Source organism: Ictidomys tridecemlineatus, chromosome 2, assembly GCF_052094955.1.
Source record: "Ictidomys tridecemlineatus isolate mIctTri1 chromosome 2, mIctTri1.hap1, whole genome shotgun sequence".
Classification (NCBI taxonomy): Eukaryota; Metazoa; Chordata; class Mammalia; order Rodentia; family Sciuridae; genus Ictidomys; species Ictidomys tridecemlineatus.
This window is the reverse complement of record NC_135478.1, coordinates 97,327,067-97,353,913: the sequence shown is the minus strand read 5'-3', so window position 1 is coordinate 97,353,913 and position 26,847 is coordinate 97,327,067. Positions and strand designations below refer to the sequence as shown.

General features: G+C 42.8%; 1 pseudogene across 1 annotated transcript in view; it reads left to right on the top strand.

Annotated features, from left to right (window-relative positions):
- LOC101970523 (transmembrane protein 132B-like) overlaps nt 1–26,268 on the top strand; it is a 56,303-nt pseudogene extending 30,035 nt beyond the window's left edge. Inside the window, exons 3-6 of the transcript XR_013434893.1 lie at nt 11,034–11,239; nt 16,843–17,099; nt 18,873–19,064; nt 19,950–26,268. The product of XR_013434893.1 is annotated as a transmembrane protein 132B-like (transcript). The remainder of the gene's footprint in view (nt 1–11,033; nt 11,240–16,842; nt 17,100–18,872; nt 19,065–19,949) is intronic.
- The last annotated feature ends 579 nt before the right edge of the window (nt 26,269–26,847 follow it).

Sequence of the window (26,847 nt, the reverse complement as noted above, 5' to 3'; positions counted from 1 at the left end):
ACAGGTGGGGCCTTCATGATGGGGCTCATTCCCTCCAGCAGAGGAAGAGGACAGACCCTCCTCTCCTCTCTGCATGCCCCAAGGCCCAGCCTTGGGAGGAAGGTGTGCACATAGTGGGAGGCAGGGCTGGGCAGGCTGGGAACACTCTTTCCACCCCTGCAGGCCCCACGTGTGCCAGCACTGTGGTCTCAACCTTCTCACCCTCCAGAATGGTTAGAAAACAATGAGGCTGAAGTTTCCCAGTGGGTCGTATTTCCTGTGGCAGTCTCAGCTAAGACATGCTTCTTTTCATGTCTTGTTGTTTTTCCTGTTACTGAAAACCTGCTGTTTGGGGTGATATACTTGAGGGAGCCCTAATTCAGGCTTTGTTGTTGTTTGCTTGTTTGTTTATTTAGGACCTGTAATTAGAGCCTCTCTTCCCTCCTGTGTGGGGGTCTTGCTGCTCCTCAGAGGGCACAGCCCTGGTCATGCTCAGAGCCTTCTGGTAGGACAGTGGGGTCAGTGTGCTCTTTGCTGTCTAGTACTTGAAGTCTCTGCTAAGCTGTCTGAAATTCAAATTGTGGCCTTGCAAATTCATCTATAGATGTTGCTTCAGCGTTTCTTTGTTTCTTCAAACCTGGCACATGTGCCACTTCTGGTATGGAACATGAGATTTGGTAAGACGTAAAACAAATAGCTATCGGATTGTTTCTAAAGTACCTCAGGAAATGATGCATTTATTGCAAGGAGCCCACCCCCCACAGACACCTGCCTGCTGGGGGCCAAACTGGATGGGCAGAACTGAACTATTACTGGTCGTTCCCAAACTGAGTGAGCTGGGGAGACAGGAGCAAGCTGTGTCTGTGAAAGTTATGAACCTACAGCAAGTGACTTTCTTCTAGGATGCTTGGAGGGATGGGGAGATTGAGGGTATGGGTCACCAGCAGACTTCCTCCTGCTCTCACTTCAAAGCCTTGCTGGCTGTCTTTCCCAGTGGGAAATCAAGTTGTTTATGTTGTGGAGACGAGACGTGGCCGAGTGGGTGACCACACCACACAGACAACCGAACTTTGGGAGATTTGGCATGAGAAGCCATTGGCTCAAACCTCACAGGAACTTAAATCTCCCTTAATCTTGTTACTTTACAAACACACACTGTGCTGCCAGGTGCTACAGCTGCATAGATGGTTTGGGCATGACCCTTAGCCTCAATGGTCACGATTTAGAAATGTTCCTTTAAACATGTGTGCAAAGTGAAATGGGGACAGGAGAGTGAGGGCTGACAGGCCATAGTGACTTCGTGGAGCAGGTGGTGTTGGAGCTGTGTCTCGAGGGATGTGTAGGAGGCATGTAAGTCATTTACAGTAAGAATCCCTGTAGTTTTACCCCAGGGACTCCTTCTCAGACCAGCCAGAACCAGGATTATAGCCAGGATTCAACCAGCACTTCTCATGACAGAAAGGGCTCAGAGTCAATTAAGGGGTGAATTCTGATGACTGACTTGGCCATCCAGCCTGCCTGAGCACCAGGCTTTCCTCTCTGACTCTGATTGGGGTCGGTTTTACTGGACCTCCCCGGAAATCTTCACTGTGAGTGTGAATGTGGTGTGCAGACTTCTCTTGGCCCTTCCAGGTGTCCAGCGTGGGCCTCCTATGACCTGGAGTAGGTGGTGAGAGGCTACTCTTCCTAAAATCTCAGAGATGAAAATTCTTAGCTTCTGATTTTTACAAGTTCACAGTTCACACTATTCTTTTTGCAAAATTTTCTTTTCTTAAAAACAAAACAAAACAAAACAAAAAAACAACTTTCAGTTAGTTGTTGTGGCACACACCTGTAATCCCAGTGGCTTGGGAGGCAGAAGCAGGAGGACCACAAGTTCAAGGGTAGCCTTGGCAACTTGGCAAGACCCATCTCAAAAAAATAAAAAAAAATGAGCTGGGGAGGTGGCTCAGTGGTTGAGCACTCCTGGGTTAAATCTTCAATCCCTCCCCCACAAAAGTAGTTTCAAAACAAGTTTGAAAAACACAAATAATTCTATCCTTCAATATTCCTCTCTTTCTGAGACTATGATTCAGAATCCTGCAAAATATTTGTCTTTTATGTGGCTGATCTATATATCCACCCTGAAGACTTAAGCTCGTGGCCCCTGCACCTGTGCATGTGGCACGTGGCATTTATGCTGCCGAGATGCTCCCAAAAGCCCAGGGCCCTGGTCACAATTGTGCAGGATGCTAGCAGCACCATGTGCTTCTGGGCACAGCAGGTGGACACTGTCTTTCCAGGCATGGTGGGATGCATGTGAAGTACGGGGCTCTCATATAAACCTACATTGGCAGTGCATTTTAACTATTCCCTGTGAAGGGATAAAGTGCTTGAATGAAGACATCCCATAGACAAGTACATGCTAAGCTTTGCACCAAATCCTAACCTTGGGCCTTGGTTGTTGGCATAGTCCTGATAAGGGGCACCATTTTGGTAGTGCTTGTTTAAAAAGGTAGAATTAAGCTTTGCTGAATGCAATTTGGGTAGCTTTTTTGTTTCTTCCTTTTTTTTTTTCCTCTATAGAGGTGGTCCAGTGGTGGGGGATGAGGGACAGAGAGTCTCTTTGGGCAGGAGATGTCATGGGCACCTCAAATTAAGGTGAGCAACAGCCCCTTCTTGTTGTTTGGATGGACCAAATGCAGCCAGCAAGACCTGGGCATCTCGTAAGCACAGAGTGCACATGTGATTCTACAGTGCAGAAAGCTCATCAGCAGTTACACAGAGCCAGGAACTCAGGGAGTGATGGATGGAAAAGAGGCATTCAGGGTGACAGGAATATCTGAGTGGAGGGTGAGTTCATAGGTATATACATCATCAAATTCATAGGACTGTACCCTTTAAACATATGCACCATATTAATTATAAATTATATCTCAGCAAGGTTGGTTAAAGGTCCCCATGTGTGCATTTAGGTCTTGCCTTTTCCCATCAGCCTATGGTCCTCTGGAGGCAAGGCCACATTTTCGTTGTGTGGGGTGCAGCAAGGCAGCAACACACTGTACCTAGGAGGCCTCTGACATAAACCACAGTGTGAACCCACACTCTGCATCTGCCTGTTGTGATCATTGGAGAAGCAGCCTAACCTAGGCCTCAGTTTTCCCATCTGTAACATAGGGATAAAACACCTCATATACCGAATATTTGGAGAGTCTAATTGGTATGATTCTAAGTAAATCTTTGAAAATAATTGTTATGTAATAAAAAATACATGATAGCTACTATTATTCCTTTTTATTTTTTGGCAAAAATTTAAGGTAAATTAAATAGTTTGGGATCTATTGTACCTTAGAATATACTTTGCTAAACAGTAGTATATACAAAGTGTTGGTTCAGATTTCAATTCACTAGGTTTTTCTTTTTGTCTGTTTTGGTATAAAATTTCAATATATTCTGTGAATTTTGTGAGCAACATACTACCTGATTCTGTATTGTTCTTTCCTTCTAACTTAGTGGCACAGTTCTTGGGTTGGGGGAGGTGTCATAAGGAAGAGGTTTAATGCACAGTCTCCCATCTCTAACCAATGGGTCGACAATTTGGCAAACACAGAGGACTGGTAATGCAGATAAAATTCCTGCTGCTTTCCTAAACAGAAAATGAAGGAAATTATGTCTTACAAGATCCCCAAGAAGATATCTTTACATTTGGAGAGTCCCCTTTGGTCTCTTTTATTCATGACTAATGTAGTTGCAAAAGTGTAATTTGACAGTAAAAATATTAACCTCTAAAGGCAAGTTTCCTAAGATGACATTTTCAAGCCATTTTACACATGCTTATAGATTAATGTGATACAAGTTGTCTGTTTCCAATCCTGTCTTCAGTTCTTCTTATATTAGGATTGATAGCATTTGGTTTTCAATGTTCCTCTTGGGGCTCAGACAGCCTTGAATGTATCATTTAGAAAAATGATGGAAATCTGACTCTGATTTTTATCTCATCATAAATATCTCATCATTTATCTCTTAAAATTCGTCTGCCCCAATACACATGTACTCTGTATAATTTCATATATAGAGATCTCAATTCCTAGTAAAAAGGCCAAATTGACCCCTGGGACTCCAAGGTCATACACGTAATAGCTTTGTGTTTTCTTACCTACTTTGTATCTTCCCACCGTGTTTTCTCTAATGACCTTTGAAATTACTTTCGTTTTTCTTTATGCCATCAGCATGAGACCTCAGTGCCCCTGTTTCCCTTTCACCAAGACACACACTGCTTTTGGTGATGCCCAGGAGGAACAGGTCCCAGAAGAACCAGTTGTGACTTGGTCACACATTCAGCATCTACTTATTGAATGCTTTCTAAGTGCCCTGCACTGTGCCAGAGGAGTGAAGAGGAGACAGGTCCACGTCCACAGGCAGATTACCTTCAGGTGGAGTCCAGGGATAATAATCAACCAGGAGCATTCCAAGAATAGCTACTGAGAAGGAAATGATGTAGCATAACAGAGTAATCTGGTGCAATCTACATAACGTAAATCATGCAACAATACCAAGCATAAGGAAATCGTGTAGTGTGTACTCAGGGGCACGCACAGCAAATTAGAGGAATGTGGAGTAACATAGATGGAGAGGGACACCAGAAGGGTATAGGAAGTTTGGAGTGGACAAGCCTAAAGGGAGGCCCTCTGAGCAGTGGCCCTTGAGCTGGGGTCTTTGGCGATCTTAGTGGTGACCATGAATATGGTCTTCACAACGGTGAATGTCTCCAAGTCTGCCCTTCCGGCAGAGCCGGTCCAGCAGCCTCTCTGGGTCAGGGCCCAGGCAGCACCTGGGTTCCTTCCATCCTTCCCAGCTCACAGCGCCAGGCCCTGGCCAGCTCCCTGGAGGTTCTTGGAGCCTGGGGCAATCCTCCTGCATTTCCAAGAGACAACATCCGGTGGAAGGATGCGTCACTTCCTGAGTGTCTCTGTGAAGGAGCCCTTTCCCAGAATCCCTAGTGGGCTTCTCACATGGCTTTGACCAGGGTCTTACCACCATGCCTTTTCCTAGCCAATCAGTGGAGGGGTAGCAAGGCAGAGGTGGGCGGAGCGCCTTGGTCTCCTGAAGAGAAAGGAAGCCATAGTGGTGTTAGAACCCAGGAGGTGCAGGCCGAGGGCTGCTGTGTGGTGAGTGGCCGGTGGGGTCCTGCCTGTGTGACCCCCCAGTTCTGAGGACACGGTCCACATGGGGAAAAGCGGTGGAAGGACCAGGCGAGATCGCTGCCTGTGAGTGGGGAAGCCGCCCTACGCCTCAGGGAATCAGCTGCCTCTGTGCGGCCTCAGCCCTGGGCAGTGCTGGGCGTGGTCCTCCCCGACCCCCTCACGAATCTGAGCATATGGCAGCCTTTTCGTGCCTGGATTCTGGACAGGTGAAGTGAGCATCCGGACCCCTCAGGGAGTAATGGTGGGGCATGTTGTGTGGAGCAGCAGGAAGGGCCGGCAGCGAGGCCCTGGGCAAAGGCGAGCTGCCCCGCAGGTGGTGGTCCTGTTGGAAGTGGTGGTAATGTGACAGGGAGCACTCAGCTGAGGGTGTGTGCATGGGACAGGTGACTCAAGAGTTTTCAATGCAGTCTATGTTTCCACCAGTCACCACAAAAGTCCTCTGAATGTTGCTTGGGGGGTTACAAATAATTTTTAGAAAGTGTGAATTTACAGATCCAGAACCCATAAGTAACAGGGCCAGCTGTAAATTGGTGAATCCGTGGAGTGGGGAACTCTGTTTTTTTGTATGTCTGATATGGCCCCTGTATGTTTTCACGTATTCAGATGTTAGTACTCATATTAAATGAACTGTTTTAGTTGAATCACACAAGGATGGAGAACATACATTTTTTAAAGGGTATTTATATCCTTGGAGAGAAAAATGATAATAAGGTACAGAACTGCTAAATTCTTTCACTCTTTTACATTTTTAAATAATTATTTTGTCCATTTCATTTGTACATCGATTTCTGAAATACAAGGCAGGGTTAAATCTGCACATGCTCTGAAAGGGTGCAGAATCACTGCATTATGATTTCAATTCTAAGGACAGGAAAAAAAAAAACTCTCCTGATTTCCAAAGATGAAGTGTTCCTGGCAGTGAGATGTGGTTCAGAGTGATCCAAAGTGGAATTAGTTGTGTGTGGGAAGCAGTTGACAAAGAAGAACCAGAATTTTTCATAAATGTAGGAAAGTTGATGTCTGTACTCTAAAAGGTAGGATTGGGAAAGTCCCAGCAATCGGTGACAACTACTTGCATCAGGGAGAAGGTGAGGGCAGAAGGGAACCTCCTAATATGTGCACTGCAGTCTTCTGATTGGCAGGGAACCAATCGATTGGTCTGCAAGGCATGGGCAGGTTACATTCTTTTGCTCAAGAGGAACGGTTCTTCTTGAACCTCCACTTGCCCCAGTGTAGTGCTCCTATGGGAAGAGGGTTTGCTTTGTAATAGGACTTCTGTTACCATTCCTAAGTATCTAAATGGATGGCAGCCAGGTTTAACTTTGAGTCAGCATCATGGGATTTTAAAGTAAGAGCATGACCCTCCATTCCATTTTTCTGCTCTAAATAGAAATCATATTCTGATTGAATATGATTTTTATTTCCTGGGCACAATAATGCAGATTTAAGTTCTTCATTCATACCCCCCAAAATAGCTGATTTTTTTTTTTTGCTCTTCGTTTTCTCCCCTTTAAAAAAGTAAAGCAGAGAAAATGGGAAAGTATTCTTTTTTCCTAAAATTTGAAGAATCCAAGAATTGCGCTTTTCAGCTCAAACTGTGATTATGGGGCTGAGAGACTTGTTAGCTCTACTGTCTACTATCATCTTTTAAAGAAATTTTAAAAATTTGTTCTAATTAGTTATACATGATAGTAGAACACATCATATATAAATGGTTTATATCTTCTCATTCTTCTGGTTCAACATGATGTAGAGTTATATAGTCATGTAAATCATATATGCACATAGGGTTATAATGTTTGATTCATTCTACTATCCTTCTTGCCCTTACACCCTCTCCCTTCTTCACTCCCCTCTGTACTAATCCGAGTACCTCCATTCTTTCCTAGCCCCCCCCACCCCCTTATTGTGAATTAACATCTGAATATCAGAGAAAATATTCAACCTTTGGTTTTTGGGGATTGGCTTATTTTTCTTAGCATGATATTCTCCAGTTCCCTCCATTTACCAGCAAAGGCCATACTTTTATTATTCTTTAAGCTGAGTAATATTCCGTTATGTTTCCATTCCCTACTTTCTTTATCTGTTAATCTGTTGAAGGATACCTAGGTTGGTTCCATAGTTTAGCTATTATGAATTGTGCTGTTATAAACATTGATGTGTCTGCATCACTGTAGTATGTGATTTTAAGTCCTTTGGGTATAAATCAAAGAGTGGGATAGCTGGGTCAAATTGTGGTTCCATTCTAAGTTTTCTGAGGAATCTCCATACTGCTTTCTGTAGTGGTTGCACCAATTTGCAGCCCCATCATGAATGTATGAGTATGCCTTTTTTCCCACATTCTTGCCAACATTTATTGTTGCTTGTATTTTTGGTTACCGCCTGAATCATCTTTTATAAACAGTATTATTTTAATTCTATAAATTCATGGGTACTGTGTGATAATTTATGCTTACATAGAGAACATAATGTTCAAATCAAGGTATTTAACATTTTCATCTCAAACATTTCAATCTTTAAGTGAACACAATAATTGTACATGTTTATGGGCTACAGTGTGATATTTCAATACATGTATACAGTGGGTACTGATCAAATTGGGACAATTAATATTTCCATTTTCTTCTCACTACCATATAATTGGGGCCTTTGAGCTTTTCTCTCTGGTTAGACATAAAACATAATAGGTCATTGCAAAGACTTGTCCCCCAACTCTTTTGTAGAGCGCCAGAACTTATTACCGCTATCTAACTCTTTTGGTACACATTATCCCATCTCCCACTACCCACCCCTCAACACTTCTCAGCCTCTAGTAATCACTGTTAAACATTTAGATTAACTTTTAAAAACATACATGTATAAAAACATGGAGTTTGACTTATTTCTCTTAATGTAATACCCTCTAATTCCACCCTCTTTGCTGTAAATGATGAAATATCATTCTTTTGTGGCTGAATAATATTCCACTGTATACAACTGTGTGTATATAGCACAGATTCTTTATCCTTTCATCCACTGATGGCATCTGGGTTGATTCCATAACAGCTACTGTGAGCTGTGCATCCATGAATGTGGGTGGCAGGTATCTCTTTTATATGCTGATATTATTTCCTTTGGAGATATACCCAGAAGTGGATTATATAGTAGATCTACTTTTAGTGCTCCATCTGTTCTCCATATGACTGTATTAGTTTGTGTTCCCATCAATAATGTATGAGAGTTTCCTCTCACTCACATCCTTGCCATCATTTGTTTTTTGTTTTCTTTTTGGTGATGACCACTCTAACTTTAGTGAGATAGTATTTTTTGAGTCTTATGGCCCTGATGGCTAATTAAGTTGAGGGATTTTTTTCCCATGAATTTGTTGGCCATTTGAATTTATCCCTTTAAAAATAGACATGCAGACCAGTGGAACAGAATAGATTCAGAAATAACCCTATGTACTTACAGGCAAATGATTCTCAACAAAGGTGCCAAAAACATGTTGGAGAAAGGAGAATGTCTTCAATAAATAGTGCTGGAAAAACTGGATATTCACTAGGAGGAGATTTAAATTTGATCTCTATTTCTTGGTATGAAAATAAACTTGAGGACTGGGGTTGTAGCTCAGTGTTAAAGCACTTGCCTGGCATGTGGGAGGCCCTGGTTTCATCCCCCATAACAGAAACAACAACAAAAAATGACAATGAGAACAGAATGGGTAAGAAACTCAAATGTAAGATCTGAAACTGTGAAACCACAAGAAGGAACCAGAGTAAACATCTTGTGACATTGGTATAGGCAATGACATTTTTCATAAGACCCCCAAAATAAAGGGAATAAAAGTAAAAATAGACAAATAGGATTAGGCAAACTGAGAAGCTTCTATGCAGCAAACTTGCCATAGAGGGAAGAGACAGCCTGCAGAATGGGGGAAAATTTTTGTAAACGATTAATGTGACAGAAAGTTACTATGTGAAATATACAGGAACTTAAAATACTCAATAAGAATAGCCACATGGGCAACAACAACATCAAGTACTCCACAAATAATCCACTGTGATGCCAGGGCAGATTTGTTGCTCAGAAGAGCAGATTCTGGAGAGAAGGGGACTTTGGACTACTCCATTCTGACAGGGCAGAAGGGGACTCCAAAATGACCCAGTTGCTCTCTGGCTACCTCTGCATTGCTTTATGGACCAGGGTTACTCAGTCAGGATCACTATAATTTCAGCTGATCTTCTAGTTAGTGGCCTAAGTGAAATACACTTATATATTCCCTAAGATGATGCTGATGTTGTGAAGTGGAAATGACAAGGTTCTTTCTCTGTGACTGGGATGAAGGGTGAGAGTTTGGTTTGAATCTACGGTGAACTACCACATCCAAAAACGTGATTGGTGGGTGGTTGGAGGCCTCCTCTTCCTCCTCAGGGAGCACATTTATATTAGTACCATTTTGTAGGGGAGGGTAGTAATTTGTCTCAAATAACTTGGAGGTTTTCCCTGGTTGTGGATGTTGGTATTTCTGATGTCACTTTTGAGCCAATCACTTGATGATGTTTAGCAGGCAGTTGGGCTCCTGGGTCTGAGGCCTGGAGCAGAGGTCTGAGCTGCAGCTCCAGATCGAGGTGAAGAGAGGAGGAAGGGAAGTGTCAGGTTCTAGCTGGTGGCTTGTCAGACTGGCTGTGTGGTGCCATCACTGGGTTGAGTTGTGACCCTTGCCAGCGCCCAGTCTGATACAGACTTTTAAGAAAACAGCTCTGCTAAATTTTTTTTTTTTTTTAGTTTTTATTTTAGGTGGACACAATATCTTTATTTATTTATTTTTTATGTGGTACTGAGAATCAAAACTAGTGGCACATGCATGCTAGGCAAGTGCGCTACCACTTGAGCCACATCCCCAGACCCAGCTCTGCTAATTTTAACCAAGATTGATTTTTGGACTTTTGACTTCTGGAACTTCAACATAATAAGCTTATTTTGTTAAGTTAAAAAAAGTTGTCAGACCTCTGGCCAGTTACGTTGTAGCCTCAGTTTCTTCATCTGTAAAATGAGATTCTGGCCCCTTTGCAGTTTTGTGATTCTGTTGTGAATTGATGGTTTATTTTCTGTCTCCTCTTCATGACGTGATGTCTACTCCTTCCCCTTTCCTCATCTATATGTTTTCCTGATGGGCCAGGAGAGCAAGGCAGCAACATTTTATTTGCTTATCCTGAAGATGTGAATTGAAATGGAACCTTAAATTGTCTAATTCTGAATCTGTGAGTGGATCAATTAAAGTGGGAGCCTCCAAACGCTGAGTCAAAAGACCATGCTAAAATGCTACATCCTTACCACTATTCTGCAAAATTATAGTTTAATGGGGCAAAAATAATTGCATCTATGTTTCTAGCACATTTAATGAGTGCCTCATGGATTTACCAGGATTTTAATCTAGTACAAAGCTCTCTTGATTTTTCAGAAGATCCTCTTTATGGCTTGGGTTAAGTATGTTTTTATGTAACAAAAACCTATTGTGCATCTTCCAATATGGTGCCAGAGTGAAACAAATTGCACCTGGGATTTGATTGGTGGTGGTTTGAGTTCATGAAAAAAGGTAAGATAAAGAAAAAGCACATCGCAAAAGCAACAGAGGTTGTATAACTCCACTAAATTATGTTTACGGGTTTACTTGTCAGAGTTTTGTAACAAAATGGTTTTTCTGGAGTCTGTTTATCAGTATTTGTCACTAATTAGTGCCTACAAATTACTCTTTTATGGGAGTCATGTTCTTGTGGTCATCCTGATGTTTTAATAAATTAGAACTGTCGCTGCTCACATGCTTTGCTGTTGTTAGGTTTTGCTTGTGCTTTTCTTTCTAGTGCATCTCATGGTTCTCTCTCTTCCCCAAAGGTTTCCAACAACTGTGACTCCATTTTCGTGAATGGGAAGGAAATGAAGAGTAAAGTGGACACAATAGTGAAGTTCACCTACCAGCACTTCACCTCCCAGGTGGAAATCACTGTCTGGGCGCCCCGACTCTCCTTGCAGATTGAGATCTCAGACACAGAGCTGAGCCAGATCAAGGGTTGGAGGATCCCGGTGGCCTCCAACAGAAGGTGAGGACCATACCACAGTGGGTTACAGTGGTCTGTGCTTGGGGTTCAGATGAGTCTGACTTGAGACTCACTCACATTTTCGTATTAACACCTTCTAGAGTAGTTGTGAGGATTCAGTGAGATGATAGGTGTGCCAAGCATGGGGCCTGGCATTGGCTCAGCTGTTTTCCATCCCCATCTCACTCCCATTCATTCTTGTGTTCCTCTTCCTTAGTCTTCCTGCTCATGGATGTTGGTCATTTCTCATGGACACAATGCAGGGATTAAGACTGTGAGCTCTGGAGTGAGGCTGTCTGAGTTTTAAACCCTGGTTTTCCCACTTAAAGCTCTGTGAAATTGTGGCTTCACCTGTCCATTCCTCAGTTTCTTTATCTGAATTGAGAATAATATTACTGAAAAGTTGTCCCAAGAATTCAGTGATGTGATGCGTACTCTAGTAGACAGAATTCTAAAGATGAACTGCTTGCTCTCCAAGATTCCCATCACCAAACACTGATCTGATAGAATGGTGAGGGGACTTCACAGAAATAGCTACAAACAACTGATCAATGGAGAGTACCCTGGTGGGCCAGACTCATCAGATAAGCCATTTGAGAGCAGAACATTCTCCACAGCCAATACATAGTGGAAGTGGGAGGGATTTGAAGGTGTGAACATTTGGACAGAGTGTTGCTGGCTTTGAAAATGGACTGAGCCACATTTCAAGGAGAGAGGGTTACAGTATTTAGGAGCTGGGAGTAGCCTGAGGATGCGCACCAGTCAGAAAATGGGGGCCCCAGTCCTTCAACAAAAGGATCCAAATAACCTGCAACAATCAGACAGATCCTAGAGGTGGGCTCTTCCCTCACATCTGCTCATCAGAGTCAAGGCCAGAAACAGGAGAGGAAAGGCCAAGGTTGGCCTGAGTGGCAACAGGGAGGGTGGTGATGGCGCTCAGAATGTGAGAGGAGCGTCCTGGGGAAATCACTCCCTGCACAGACAACTGCAGGGCTGGTAGAGTTGTGAGGGGAATGGGAAAATAAACAAGGAGAGAAATGAATTACAGTAGATGGGGTAGAGAGAGAAGATGGGAGGGGAGGGGAGGGGGGATAGTAGGGGATAGGAAAGGTAGCAGAATACAACAGTTACTAATAGGGCATTATGTAAAAATGTGGATGTGTAACCGATGTGATTCTGCAATCTGCATTTGGGATAAAAATTGGGAGTTCATAACCCACTTCAATCTAATGTATGAAATATGATATGTCAAGAGCTTTGTAATGTTGTGAACAACCAATAAAAAAAAAATAAAGAAAAAAAAAAAGAAATCTAGACTTCAGAATGCTGCCACTGAGGGCCTGGAGGGAATTGAGGAAGGCTGATCCTTGCTAGGAGGCCGCAGAGTGCTCAGCAGAGCTGGGTACTGCCGGTATATGGAAAGCAACTGAGGCTGGCTGTGGCTGAGGAGGTGATGGGTGTGCACCTTGGAGTCTTCTTGCTACATATGGTAAAATGCAAGAGGAGAGATAAATGAAGGCAGGACTGATAAAAAGGAACAGGACCTGAGGATGTTGAAGTTTTTAGCATCACTAGATGGCCAGCTATGGGAAAAGCAAGAGACTCCCTGCTGGAAAAGTGGGCCCTTCAGCAGAGGCCGAGGATGGGACTCAAGACTCTTCCCTGAAACCCGAAGGACAGGCCTAGAGCTGACTGCTTGTGTGGCTTCTTGATTTTGGCCCACCCTCCACCTCTTCCAGGGCTATGAATTCTGCCTTTTGGGCAAAACTAGCAGGGAAGGAGTGGGCACCCCATGGTGTCCGAAACAGATCACCTGGGCTCCAAGCCCAAGTTGTCATTAGAGCCAAAGCTCAGAAAAGCCCATCAGCACTTGTGCACTAAAACAGAACAAAGTTACTAAAACAGGTTTTAGTGGGATCCAGGGTTTTCTCTCATAATATTCAGAATGTGCAGAAGACAATTGAAAATCACTTGTTATACCAAGCAGGGAGAAAAAAAACAAAGCTCTTAGTGAGGAATTACAAATAGCCCCAAAACAAAACAAAACAAAAAAAATTAGAAAATCTCAGCAAGCACATGTACTCATCATAAAGAAGATGATGTAAATCATAGGACTATAAAAGAGATTAACTGTCAGTGGGGCTGTTAGAGGATCAAGACAGTGGAAGACAGACAAAAGAATTTACTCAATATGAGTAAGAGAAGTAGGTTGGGAACAAGCGAAAGAGCTTCAGGGACTTGTGAACAATGACAAAAGATCTAAAGTTATGTAATTAGAATCTGAGGAGACAGGAAAGGGTATAGGGATGAAAGAGTATTTGAAGAAATAGTGGCTGAAAACTTCCCAAATTTGACAAAAGACACAGCTTATGGATTTGAAAAGTTGGGAAATCACAAAAGTGACAAATCCAAAGAAATCCATGCCAAGGCAAATCATAATTAAGCTTGTGAAACTTAGAAGACAAAGGAAGAATCTTAAAAACATCCAGATATTATACTAATTTGAATGAGGATGAATTTCTCACCTGAGACCAAGGAGGCCAGAAAGATGTGGCACATTTTTCCAATGGTGAAAGAAAAGAAGTGTCAGTCCTGAATTTATATCTGGAAAAAGTATTCTTCAAGAATGAAGGGGAAATAAAGACATTCTTACATGAAGAGAGACAAAATTTATTTCCAGGAGACCTACCCTCAAAAAATGGCTGGCGGAGTGTCTCCAAAGAAAAAGAAAATGATAACTGAAAAAGATTTGGAACTTTGAAAGGAAAAAAGAATGACAGAATCAGTGAAAATTAAATAGAAGTCTTCCTGAATTTATGAATTTCTTAAATTACATTTTACAATCATATTTGGTTGAAACAAAAACTTAGGACCTCATCAATGTGGTGCTTAAAGCACATAGAGGAAGTCTTTAAAACAATTGTTTGTGAAAGCAGGGAGGCCAAGGAACCTAAATGGAATTAAGGTGCCTGCCTTCCAAGTGGTAAAACTTTGTTACCAGGCCAAAATAAGTTATGCATGGAGGTTAAATTGCACACCCATGCATGCACACAGGCACAAGTGACTCTAAAGTTGGTGAAATCTAAATGAGCTCTGTGTGTGCCAAGGCCAATTGCTTGGTTTTGGTATTGTCCTCATTACAAAGATAGTCACTTTGAAGTACTGGGTAATGAAACTATGGGATCTCCCCATACTTTTTTTTCTTTTGGTGAATTTGTGATTATTTCAAAATTAAAAGTTAAAAATTAATAGAATACAGTTTATCCTAACTTAACAGAACTGTTGTGTTTCAATAATTCAGAACTTCTAAAAGTTCACGTATTTACTGACAACTTTTATCATACTGCCACCTTTTAATGAAGTGTAAAATATACTTTATAATGCACTTCTTTCAGTTTTATCCACTTAATTAAGGGGAACTTCTCATCACTAGCACAAAAAAGACAGCTGGTATCATTTATTATAAAATGTATCAAAAATTAATACAAAGAAAACAATGTTTTAAATTTCTTAGTAGATGCTGTCTCTGTGTGTCTTTGTTAAGTATCGGGACAGCATTTAAAGACTTTGTAGCACTGAACAGAAACAGTGCTGGTGATATATTCTGATGGTCTCAAAAATAAAATGGAAATGACTTTTCAGCATGTCACAATGTTTTTAATGCTGTGTCCCTTTCCTTCTGAAGGCATCTCTCTTACCCATAAAGATCTTTACTTCTCACTTCAGGAAACTGGAATTGCTGGTCACAGTGCTGGTTCAAGGAGGAAGATTGGCCTATTGTGAATAACACATATTTCAAAAATCAAATGGAACTGGATGCAAGCCTGCTATTTAGCAGTTGTCACATGTTTCAGTCAGTTTGCGTCACTGAGATAAGACCTGACAAGAACAACATAGAGAACGACGAGTGTATTTCAGCTCATGGTATCAGATCAGTCCATGGTCAGCTGACTCCATAGCTCTGGGCCAGAGGTGAGGCAGACCATCATGTCAGAAGGGCAGGGAGGAAGAAAGCAGCTCAGGACGTGGTAACCAGGAAGCAGAGAGAGTACCACTCTCAGCAGGGACAAAATATAAACCCCTAAAGCCTACTCCCAGTGACCTGCCTCCTACAACTACACCCCACTGCCTACAGTTACCACCAGTTAATACATATCAGTGGATTAATAGGTCACAGGTCTCATAATCTGATTTTTTCACCTCTGAACATTCTTTCATTGTTCCGTACATGAGCTTTTGGGAATGCCTCAGATCTAAACTGTAACACACTTGTTAACCACTGTGAGCCTTTTGTCATAGCCACAGTAAAGATGAGGTTAGTTGTAGAGCCAGTGAGGATGCACACAGGGACCACCAGATTGGGCTTGGCCCTGCCTCTGCACATGATCAGTTATGTGGCCCCTTTCTTATCCACATGATCATGATAGCAGTCCAACTTCAGTCTTCAGGTTTTGTGAGGAATGAATGAGTTAAACGTGTGGCTGTTGTAAAGTCAGCTGTCATTGTGGGGAGACTAGGCCCATAGTAGGTGTAACAACAGTACGTAGGACTTGCTGTCATTTCATCCCCTGATGTATTCCTCCTCACTGGTGGTCGTAGACTAGGCAACAGCCATGAATCAAAGTCCTCTCCTATGAGGCCACAGGAGAGGTTCTTCTTTAGGGGAAGGTTCTGGAATTGCAGAACCAGAGGATTTCTCATGGTGGGCTGTGGACAGATGGACAGCATGTGCCAGGATTGGAGGAAGGGCCAGAGCCTTGGGGAAGGAAAGCAAAAGCCAGGATGGGCAAAAAGAGAGATCTACTCACAAGTTTTATCAGTAACACGAGCAGCTTTGCTCCCAGAGCAGTACTTGTGGGTGAGGGCAGGATGTGCCAGGAGAGAGCGCTCTGACACCCCAAGGGCCTAAGCAGGAAGGAGCTGCTTCTGTGGAGTCCACTGGCCCAGGCCAGTGAGGATATGAGAGCAGGATATGAGAGGAGGCCAAGCCCACTGTCTCCTGTTTTATCTTTGCAGTTCCTAAGGGGCTTTCCCAGTGTCTTCACACCTTGATGTCCTTGGCCCTTGATTTTTATACTCCCAAAGGGGAGGAACAGGCAGCCATTCTTATTTTCATTTCCAGCATGAGGTACCTGAGCCTATGGCAGAACAGAGCACCTGGCTCAAGGCCCAACAGGGAGTGCAAGCAGGAATCCAGACAGCTCCTCTGTCTCAAGACCTCACATTTCTGCTTCAGAAGCCACAGTCTTGCTTCATTCCCACATGGGGAATCGTATTTTGATGCCCAGTTTCCAGAAGGCAAAGAGCAGAGGCTCCATTTCTGCCTGTCTGGTCTGCAGTCTCCTGTGGCAGTGGACCAGGGAAGCCAGGGTGCACTTGCTGTCCACCTTCTAAGTGTGAAGCAGCCTGTGTGGCTCAAGATGACTGCTGAAAAGGTATTGAATGAATTAACTGCTGAAAGTTGAGTGAATCAATGAATGAACAGATTTGGCCTAAGAAAAGCCACTTTATTTCACTCTACACCGTCACCTGGACTCTAAACCAGGGGCACATGACACCCCTTCCCAACAAGGATGCTTACTCTGTTGTGGTCTGTTTGTGTTCAGGCCCACCCGGGAAAGCGAAGACAAGGAGGATGAGGAGAAGAAGGGACAAGGCTGCTCCCTGCAGTACCAGCATGCCCTGGTGCGCGTCCTCACCCAGTTTGTGACCCAGTCATCTAACCTACATGTTGGGCCCAGACAGGCAGTTTGACATCACTGACCTCATGACAGAGTTCATGAAGGTGGAGGAGCCCAGAGTCGCCCAGTTACAGGATGGCAGGACCCTGGTTGGTCGGGAGCTGGGAATCACCACTGTTCAGGTACAGGGGGTTCATGTTTTGCCACCTCTCCAACACCAGTACCTGCTGATGATGTAGGCAAATGCTGCCATGGAGGGGTGTGCACATGTGTGAGGGTGATTGTGCAAATGTGCAGATACTGGGTCTTCCTGTAACAGAATCATGAGGAAGCAATAGAGTATTCACCAATTTTAATAACCTAAACACATTTTGTATTTTAGAGAGGGTTGAGAAAAATGCCTGATCTGTTTTTACCAGAGAAAGCTAAATGAAACACATAGTGTAAGTCACCCTTTTCCCAATATGATGCTGTTTTTTTTTTTTTAATCTGTACTAGGAGGTGGTAGAACCTCTGAAAGCAAATTTCTCCTCAACCTTGACATTTAACCATTTAGCTATATTATACCTTTAACAGTAGGCAAAGATTTTCTAGAGCATGTATTTGGCTATAAATCACAAAGAATCCATAGTTAAAAGCTCTCTATTTTCATCATACATTTAATAGTAAAATAATTTCTAACTGATTTTGGCAAGATTAAAAAGGAAAAAGTCACAGCTTGTTTTATTTTTGCAAATTTAAAATGTTACTGCTCATAGTTAATTATGTCTTATTTTAGGTATTGCCAAAGTTAATTTTCACAAAGTTGAATTAAACATGTAACATTCTATATTCGTGTCTATTTCTGTGTAATATATTACCACCAATTTAACATTTCAAGACAACAGTAGTTTATTAAGTTATATTCTGTGGGTAGGCTGGTTCTATGCTCAGGGTTCCTAAGGCTGAGATTCAGGTGCTGGCTGGGCTTGGCCTTAATCTTGGAGTTTTGGGAACTCATTGGCTTTTAATCTCATTCAGTTTCTTGGAAGAACTTAATTCTCTTATAGTTACAGCATTGAGGTCACAGTTTCCTTACTGTCAGCCAGGTGTTGCCCTGTCCTCTAAGAGGACCCCTCCATTCCTTCTCACATGGTCTCTCTCTCATCAGTAATGGCTGTATTCAGTCTTTCTCACACTTAGAGTCTGAATTCTCCTGATACCAGCTGGGAAACTCACTCTGCTGTTAAGGGTTCCTGTATAATTCGGGAGACCCTTTTTTTTTAGAGCCAGCTATGCCATATAACAGTGTGATTGTAGAGTGCTTTCTCATTGTGTTTGAAGGTTAAAGTCAACATTTAGGGGGACTGTTCTAGAAATTGTGCCTTTGACATATTCCTATCCCGGTTTCAGTCTCCCATGGTTTCACATTAGATGGTAAAGTGGTAGGAATGACTCCTTAGGACATGACTATTCCCTGCCCCACTTTAACTGTTCATCCAGTTAGCCCACAGTGGTCCACACAGTGATCATATTGTCCCATGATAGGCATCTAACCTGCCCATTGGAAGGGATGTGAGTAGGAGGAGAGGGCTGAGCACCATTTCCTTCAAAAGAGTTGACCATAGGCCAGTGCTTTCAAAGCCTGAATTTCAGTTGTTGAGAAAGTGCTACTCTTTGAGTGTTGAATACCAAGACAGGAAATTTGAGTTATTGCCTCTAACTTAAAACAAGCTTATCACAGAAAATACACTGTTGTTATCATGGCATGAATCCCAAGAAAGGAAGTGGATTAAGGTGACCTTTATAAAACTCCTTCAAGTGCTAAGTTTAATTGGACAATGGCAGGATACCTACGTAAGCTGTCTTCCTGTGTGTGCTCTGTAGAGCACTGCAGAGTCTCCCGAGGCCCCGCCAGCTCCAGGACTTGAAATTGTCATGTGGGCAGAGACCGTGCTTTCTCACTTACTCCCCACGTCCTCTCACCTCTCTCTGACTCCATCCTGGCTGAGAAGACAGTGTTTGTCCTGGATGACCGCGTCACCATCGTGGAGCTGGGCGTGCAGCTGGTGGCTGGCTTGTCCCTCTCCCTGCAGCCTCACAGGGTGGACCGAAGGGTCATCTTCTCCACAGTGGCTGCCCAGGATGTCCTCCAGGCCCCACAGCAGGTGAGAGCCTGGAGGCCTGTGCCCTGGTCCATGGTCAGCTCCTCTCCAGGTTGTTTTGTCCTACACAAAAGGTCAGCAGGGTCTTGCAGCCCCTCGCAGCCCCTTGCTGTTCTTGGAGCTGCTCCCTGCATCTCCCCTAGCACATTGGGTCTAGGAAATCATGTAGAGACAGAGGCTCATTTCCTCTGCCATTTGTTCTCCAGGAGGATAACCTATGATAGGCACAGTCTGCTGTTGGACTGTGAGCTTAGGGCCATGTTTTTTTACCTTGGCCAAACCAAATGGGTAATTTTTGATACTGCATCTTGCTAAGTTGCTGAGACTGGCACTGAACTCATGATCCTCCTGCCTCAACCTCCTGGTTGGCTAGGATTACAGGTGTGCATCACTTTGCCTGGCTGTTGCAAATCATTTATAAAGATAACCAAGGCAATGGGCCGTTCAAGCAGTCCAACTTCATAATCCATTGTTTACCAAGAAATTTACCAGAGTGCATTTTGCTTCATCAGCATTGGCTTCCTAATAAAGAAGGTTCAAAGCGATATTATCTTTAGCAGTAGCCTGACTAGTTGCATCTAAAATTGATTCAGATAAATTGCCTGATCTTTCAAAATGTTTTTAGAAAGGTCAAAGTCAAATTCTTTGATATGGCATGCAATAAATTAATTTACAATTTAGTGCATTCATAAAAGCTTATTATTTATTTCTCATACCAGTGGAGCTCCTGCAGATTTTTGATGCCAGTTCAAGGCATGACAAAAACTGGTAAAGATTATAAAACGGAAGATTTTTTCCTACATATACTTAAAAGCGTTTATGTAGGATATCTTGCTTATGTTGTAAATTTGAAGGGAGCTGATCATGCTTTGATTTCGTTTTCCTCAGGAAGCCATAGTCAGTTCTTGGATTTTGTTCAGTGATGGCTCCATGACACCTTTAGACATTTATGATCTCTAGGATTTTTCCATAACTGTCTCATCATTGGATGAAATGGTGCTGTCTGTCCAGCCAAACTTGCTGTCCCAGTGGCCAGTTGTGGTTGCAGAGGGTGAAGGACAAGGGCCCCTGATAAAGTTGGAGATGATGATCAGTGAGCCTTGCCAGAAGACCAAGAGGAAGAGTGTTCTTGCTGTGGGTAAAGGAATCGTCAAGGTCAGGTTTGCACTAGGCATCTAGGCGGAGCACCGAGGAGGCAGCAATGACATTGAGGGCGTGAACTGGGAATACAAAGATCACCTGAGCAACTCCATGGAGTGGGGAGGGAGCCAGGAGCGAGCAGTCCAGGAGTGGCTCCAGCGTGAGGGCCCTGCTTGCCCAGAGGACAGGACCAACAGGAGCACAACCCTGCCGCTGCCTGGGGAGGGGAAGGACAAGAAGCTACTCAAGAGTGGTGGTGCAGACACATTCACCAGCTTCCCCACCCAGGGGAAGTTTCCAGAATCCAGTAACCCTAGTGACCTTACAGTGGCCTCCAGGGGCTTGACGGACTTGGAGATTGGCATGTACGCCCTGCTCTGCGTCTTCTGCCTGGTCTTCCTGATCAACTGCGTGGCGTTTGCCTGTAAGTACAGACACAAAAGGCTTGCAGTGAGCGAGCAGGGCAACATCCCCCACTCCCACGACTGGGTCTGGCTTAGGAAAGCGGTGGAGCTTTTGGAGAACCCAGTGGACATCACGCTTCCTTCAGATGAGTGCACGATCATGATAGACAGGGGCTGCAGTTTGAGGAGAGGAACTTCCTGCTGAACGGAGGTTCCCAGAAGCCCTTCCACAGTCAGCTGCTCAGACCTTCTGACTACATTTATGAGAAAGAGATGAAAAACGAACCTGTAAACTCTTCTGGCCTGAAGAGGAAGAGGGTTAAGTTTACTTCCTACACCACCATCCTCCCCAAGGATGGGGGCCCATACACCAACTCCATCCTGTTTGACAGTGATGACAACATCAAGTGGGTCTGCCAGGACATGGGGCTGGGGGACTCACAGGACTTCAGAGACTATATTGAAAGACTGCAGGACCAGATGTAAACTCCTTTCTTATGTTGTATTCACCTTTATGCCTTCTGTTTTCTGAACGGTGGAGCAGTGAGTCTGATCAGCAATAGGGTGACTTCACAAAGCCGAGTTTGTGGAGGTCTGGAGGTAGCCCTTTCTAAGCATGTTTCAGAGGCCTGGAGAGTTGTCAGCTGGGTTTTAAGCTGGGAAATGCCTCTAAAACAGCTACATGTAGGGACTGGAGGAATTCTAAGACAACAGTTTTGCCTACAGCCTGGTACCAGCTCAGTGCAGGTAGAGTAAACTCGACCCCACAGACATTGTTAGTCATCTTATGGCGAATGGCTGTGTGTAGTGAGGAGAGATTTGGATGGTGATTTTCCTGTTCCTAGACCTTTTAAAGCACAGTGGGCAGGTACAGCCCGTGGCCGGGGTTTGGACACACATGAGAAGTGACTGATTGTAGCTTTCCTTATTTGTTAGGAGTGCTGCTCAGTATTTTTATATACATTTCCACCTGCACCTGTTCCTTTGACCTCTGGAATTTTTTTTGAAACATGAAGAGAAGAAATTTCAGTCTTTGAGATCTGTGTGATTTACAAATGAGTTTTATTCCCTGGGATTTGCCGTGTCACATCATTTCCTGGGTCTCCATACAGGATGTCAGGTTTTTCAAGTTTTGAGCACTTCTTTCTTTAGTGACAGCATCTAAGAAGCTTATTCTCACTTTCTTTTTCCTACCTTTTGCTGTTGAACTTTCTTGTGTATGACTGGGACAGGGGTTTTGCTTAAAATTTTGATATCCAGTGAGGGAGGGTCATCTCTTTACATTTTTCTATGTGAAGTTTAAAACAACTTGGAGGAAAGTTGTGAACACACACATTTATTTTTGTCCTCTGTTTGCCGAGAATCCTGGGGAGCTCCTGGAGTACACTGCTAAGGGCAGAAAGCCCTTAGGGAACAGTGGCTATGCAAGTTCTTTGTAGTCAACACAATGTACCATCCAAACTGAATCTAAAGGTAGAATCCATCTACATCTGAGCTGAAGGGAAATTGTCTAGGAAATAGCTTCCAATTATACTTTCCATTTTACCAGAAAAAAAGAAAATTAAATGATGTTTCAAGTTAGCAATACATATAAATTATTCATACAAAAACTATCTTCACAGGTGTACATTTGTGGGAAAAGCAATGGTGGGTTCCCCCCAGAATTCACAAAAATAAATGACTGTTCCAGAGCCCAAGAAGCAGCTATTATGAACAAAATATAGCTATTGAAAAATCAAAGTGCTAAGAGGAAAAAAAGTGATTCTTGTATAATTTTTAAATAAAAATATTTAGAATCATCATGAGTCATCATCTCAAAGCAAGAATTTCAGATTAGCAAAATGTGACATTTTTATTTATTAAGATGCTATAGGTGGAAAAGCAGACACTGGACTAATCTGTCTCATTATGAGTTAACTGAGCCATTTGCATCCCTAAGAAATGGAATTTGAAAGGCCCAAAGTAGGAGGCACATACAGCAAGTCACCCTTACTCCCAGTGGATGACAACTGAACTATTCAAAAGAGAATTGTTTTCATTCAATTGCTCTCTTATTTTATATTCTCATGGATGAGAACTTGACAACTCAGCCTCTTCTAGCCATGAAGCAGCAGCCAGAAATTTCTCCTATATCTCTTGCATGCCCCAGACAGGGCTGAAATTGCAGGTGGTACAGTGGTGACCTCAGAGGCTGGTATTGGATTGGTTTTATAAGTATTTAAAATGGCGCTTAGGAGCTGAAGCCAGGGACTGCAGAGAGCTTCAACTTAACTGGAGAATGAAGCAGAATACCTAGGTCTTAACTGCAAAAGGAGTTTGCAGGACAGCTGGCGCCTTTTAGGAAGAGCTCCCTGGTTAGCCAGTGGCCTTTCAGAGGGCTTAGTGGGAAGGTAGCACAAAACAACTGTGAGGACAGAAGAGAGTTCATGCTTGATGGACGCACAGCCAAGTTATCCAGGAAGTCTGGCTCCTTCTAGGAGATGTTTTCAGTTCCATCTTCTTTTGGAGCTTTAATATCAAGGAAATAATGGAGGTCCTTTCTGAAAGTGAGGAGTGTGAACTGAAGGGGAGGGATTTACTCAGCAGGCTGCCTCCCAAACACTGGCACATCAAGACTTGGTGGGGCATAGTTTGGGAGGAATTGCCATTGTCGAGGGGAGCAACACTAAGGAAAATACAAATTGGAGCCTTTCTTGAGGTGGGAACATGGGTCAGGGACAGAGAGCAAACAGGGAGTATTGGGTTGTGCCAGATCAGCCTAAATGGAGCTGGAAGCTGACCATGATCCTGAAGAAGCTTCTGGTGGACAACACAGACTCACCCAGCATGAATCAGCACCCATATAGTCACCTGTGCTCCTTCACATTAGAGTTCATTTAGTTCAACATGGAGGAAGTCAAATAGAAGGTCATGGGAAAAGGTTCCTTTTACCATATAATATCCACTCACAAACACACATACATATGTACGTGTGTGTGTGCTTGAAGCTGAAGAGTCAACGTAGACCATTTAGTGGGACTCAAGAGTGACAGTTGTTTTCAGATGTGGCGTGGACATCTTTCATTGAAGTATTTTATGCTCCTATTTACTGCAGAGTATAAACCATGGGTTAGATCATCTTGTTTTCCAGCTAGTCAGCCACAGCTATTAAGCACTACACCTCATGATACCTAAACCCAAATGGGAACAACATAAACTATTAAGCCTTGAACTCCAATTTCCAGTCACCATGCTTTCACCTGTCTTCATTCTCTGGGTTTTCATGGTTGAGATATTCAGATCCTGGGGCTCAATGAATAACCTAGCCCCAGGTTGTCAAGGGCTGCCAAGTCCCCTTTTTCCCCATAGAGTGGCATGCTCAGACTCCTCCTGAGGGAGCAACCAGCAGGTGTTTGGAGAGGGCTGCAGGCTGTGGACATTGGTCGCAGATAGGGAGCTTGAAATGTGAGCTGAGGACTGCATGGCTTGGAGCAGTTGAAGATGTGCAGCCACTGTCTCCAGGTCCCGGTGTTCCTCTTTCAAGTCCAGAGTACAGGGACCAAGAAGCAGCTGCCAGACCAAAAAGCCTGCTTGTAAACATAGGTCTGCTGCATTTGAGAGAGCAAGAAGAAGAAGAAAAAGTTCCAGCAAACCCCAGAATACTCTGTGTACCAAGAGAAGAAACATAATCTTCCTAGCTGTTGCACACACTGGCCAGGGTTAATTCCCAGCTTACAATAATCCTCCATATCTACACAGAAAGTTTTGATTTATGCACATGAATGCAGTGAAAACATGGATTGGTGTTTCTGTCCCATCGCCATATCTGGAGATATGTACTTGCTGATTTTTAAGTTTTAAGAAGTCCACCTTTGTGTAAATTGATCAGCTTTTTAGAAAGGGATCTTTCTAATATTGGCAAATTGAGACCATAGTAAAAGTTTTGTCAGCAAAGATCTATTCAGTCCACTGAGGGTGGCTTCATCTGAATCCTTCATGCTGCTGGCACCATTGGGCTTTCTACTCTAATCATCTTAAAAACTATCTTAATTCTCCATTCTGGTCTCTGTAAATGACACCTCAGATGGTTTATAAACTTAGTAACCTTCCTCTCAAAATTACATATGTGTTCTGTGACGTACATCACCTGTATGTAAAGGGACACGATGGATGGTGGAAAAGCTATGCTGAAATGTGGATATCAGATATTTTTGTATGTAATATAGACATTACACTGAAACTCTGAGAGGTGTATCAAAATAAATACATTTTAAAATAAAAGCATGCAAAACTGTAGCATTTAAATGTACAGACCTCCAACTCAAAAATATCTCAACTGATGATGGGAAAAACATTAGGACCTGACATCATGAAATGCATTGAGTTAGGAATTCTGGCCTGGAAAGGACATGGCTCATGTTGGCAATGTTGATGAAACTTGCTGGAATATTTTGATTTTACTCTTCATTACTTTGGGATCTTTCCTTTTTTCCTGGAAATATTTCAGAAATAAAGTGACTTCACTTTTCCAGCATAATGGTATATTCTAACCACAGAGTAATTCATCGTTTTTAACATGAAAATAAACATTTAAACATTCTTCAATTGTTTCATTATTTTACCTACATGTTTTTTTCTAATTTCAACTTCTATATGATTGGTTATATTTATAGATACATATATTTTTCTTTTCAGCCAGAGATTGTAACATCCTTGATGATATAATAAATGGACACCAAAACAAAATATTCCCTAAAAGTCAAAGATGACTTTGAGATTTAAAAATTTTCCCATTTGTTTTCCTAACAGGCTGGGGAAACTTTCCAGATGTCTTACAAAGAGGACTCATTTCTCATGTCTCTGTTGAGGGTCAGACCACCTTGAAATCAGGGCTAAAGTGCAAGGTGCAGTGGGTGTTTGGTAGTGTGATAACTGGCCACCCTCTGGCTTTCCCTGGTGAGTGAGTTGGTTTTGTGGATGCATTTGGGCAGTAGCTTTGCATGGGCTTGAGCCTGGGTGCTGAGGATCCAGACAGAAGCTCTAGAGATGCAAATGAGACACAGGACAGCAGGGACCTCTGCTTGGAAGATAAGGTAGCTGGTTCATTTGAGGGACTGGTGGGTGTGTTGGCCAAGTACCTAAGGCTGCAAGTGCATTTCTTGAAACTGCCAGTGTTATCTTTGGCACTTTGGCAAATACTACCCATTGTTCTCAGGGTGCATATGAGTGTCTCTGGCAGTAACTTGGCATGTCATAAATGTTTCATGCCGCACCTGGTCTCTCATCAGACCCTTCAGACCCCTGTAAATGCTGGCTTGTGAAATGTAGGCTATGAGGTAGCTGGCTTGTGAAATCTAGGCTTTAAGGTAGCAGGCTTTCTTGCTTATTTATAAAATGTTTGGCTCATTTGGCAGCAAATGGGCCAAAAAACTTTGCTAGGTGTACAAACCCACGCCTATCAGGATTACTTTTCAGCACTTGGGTAATTGTTACCCACTAACAGCTTTCAAAGCCTCTTTGTCCTTGAAACATGGGAAGACTGAGCCACAGAACTCAGATATCTTGTCCTAGATCTCAGTGTGTCTGTTCACAGTTTATATCTCAATAAGAGAAGGAACAAAAAAGAAAGTTTGAAATGAGATATGTAATACAGGGATCACTTTGTATTTAATTTTTTGTGCATATGAGCACAAAATGCAAAAACTGTATTTCAGTTTTTTAAAATATTAAAGTCCTTAATACTTGTTAGTTTCATTATGACTTTATACAATTTGGATAGGTAATGAAGTGTTTTTGTTGTTTGCTTTTAGAAATTTCTAAAAGTATAAAAGTAGAGACATCTAACCTGGGTTACAGTGCTTACAGACTGTTCCATGGTTCAAACAAGTAGGACACCAATGCTTTCCAGGTAGAATTTCAAGTTCATTCAGGAACATTATCTTCCCAGTTTAAGGAAGCAATAATGTCAACTCAACGCTGAACAACCTTCATGTTCCATGAAACGTCTTCAAAATTTCTTTGGCTTTAATTGCTCCTCTTGGTCAGTTGTTCAGATGAAACATTGTCATTGTATGTTAATATTGAATCTCATTAAGATGCTGCAGAAACTGAGAAGACAATGGATTTTTCATACATCTCCACTGCCCTCTGCAGTGATACACTTTAGAGTTGAATGCTGCTTTGGAATTTGGGGTCTGTGTGATGCTGAATTGTTTTACCTGTTTGAAAATATTATGGTCCCTTCTTCATATCTGTAGTACTTG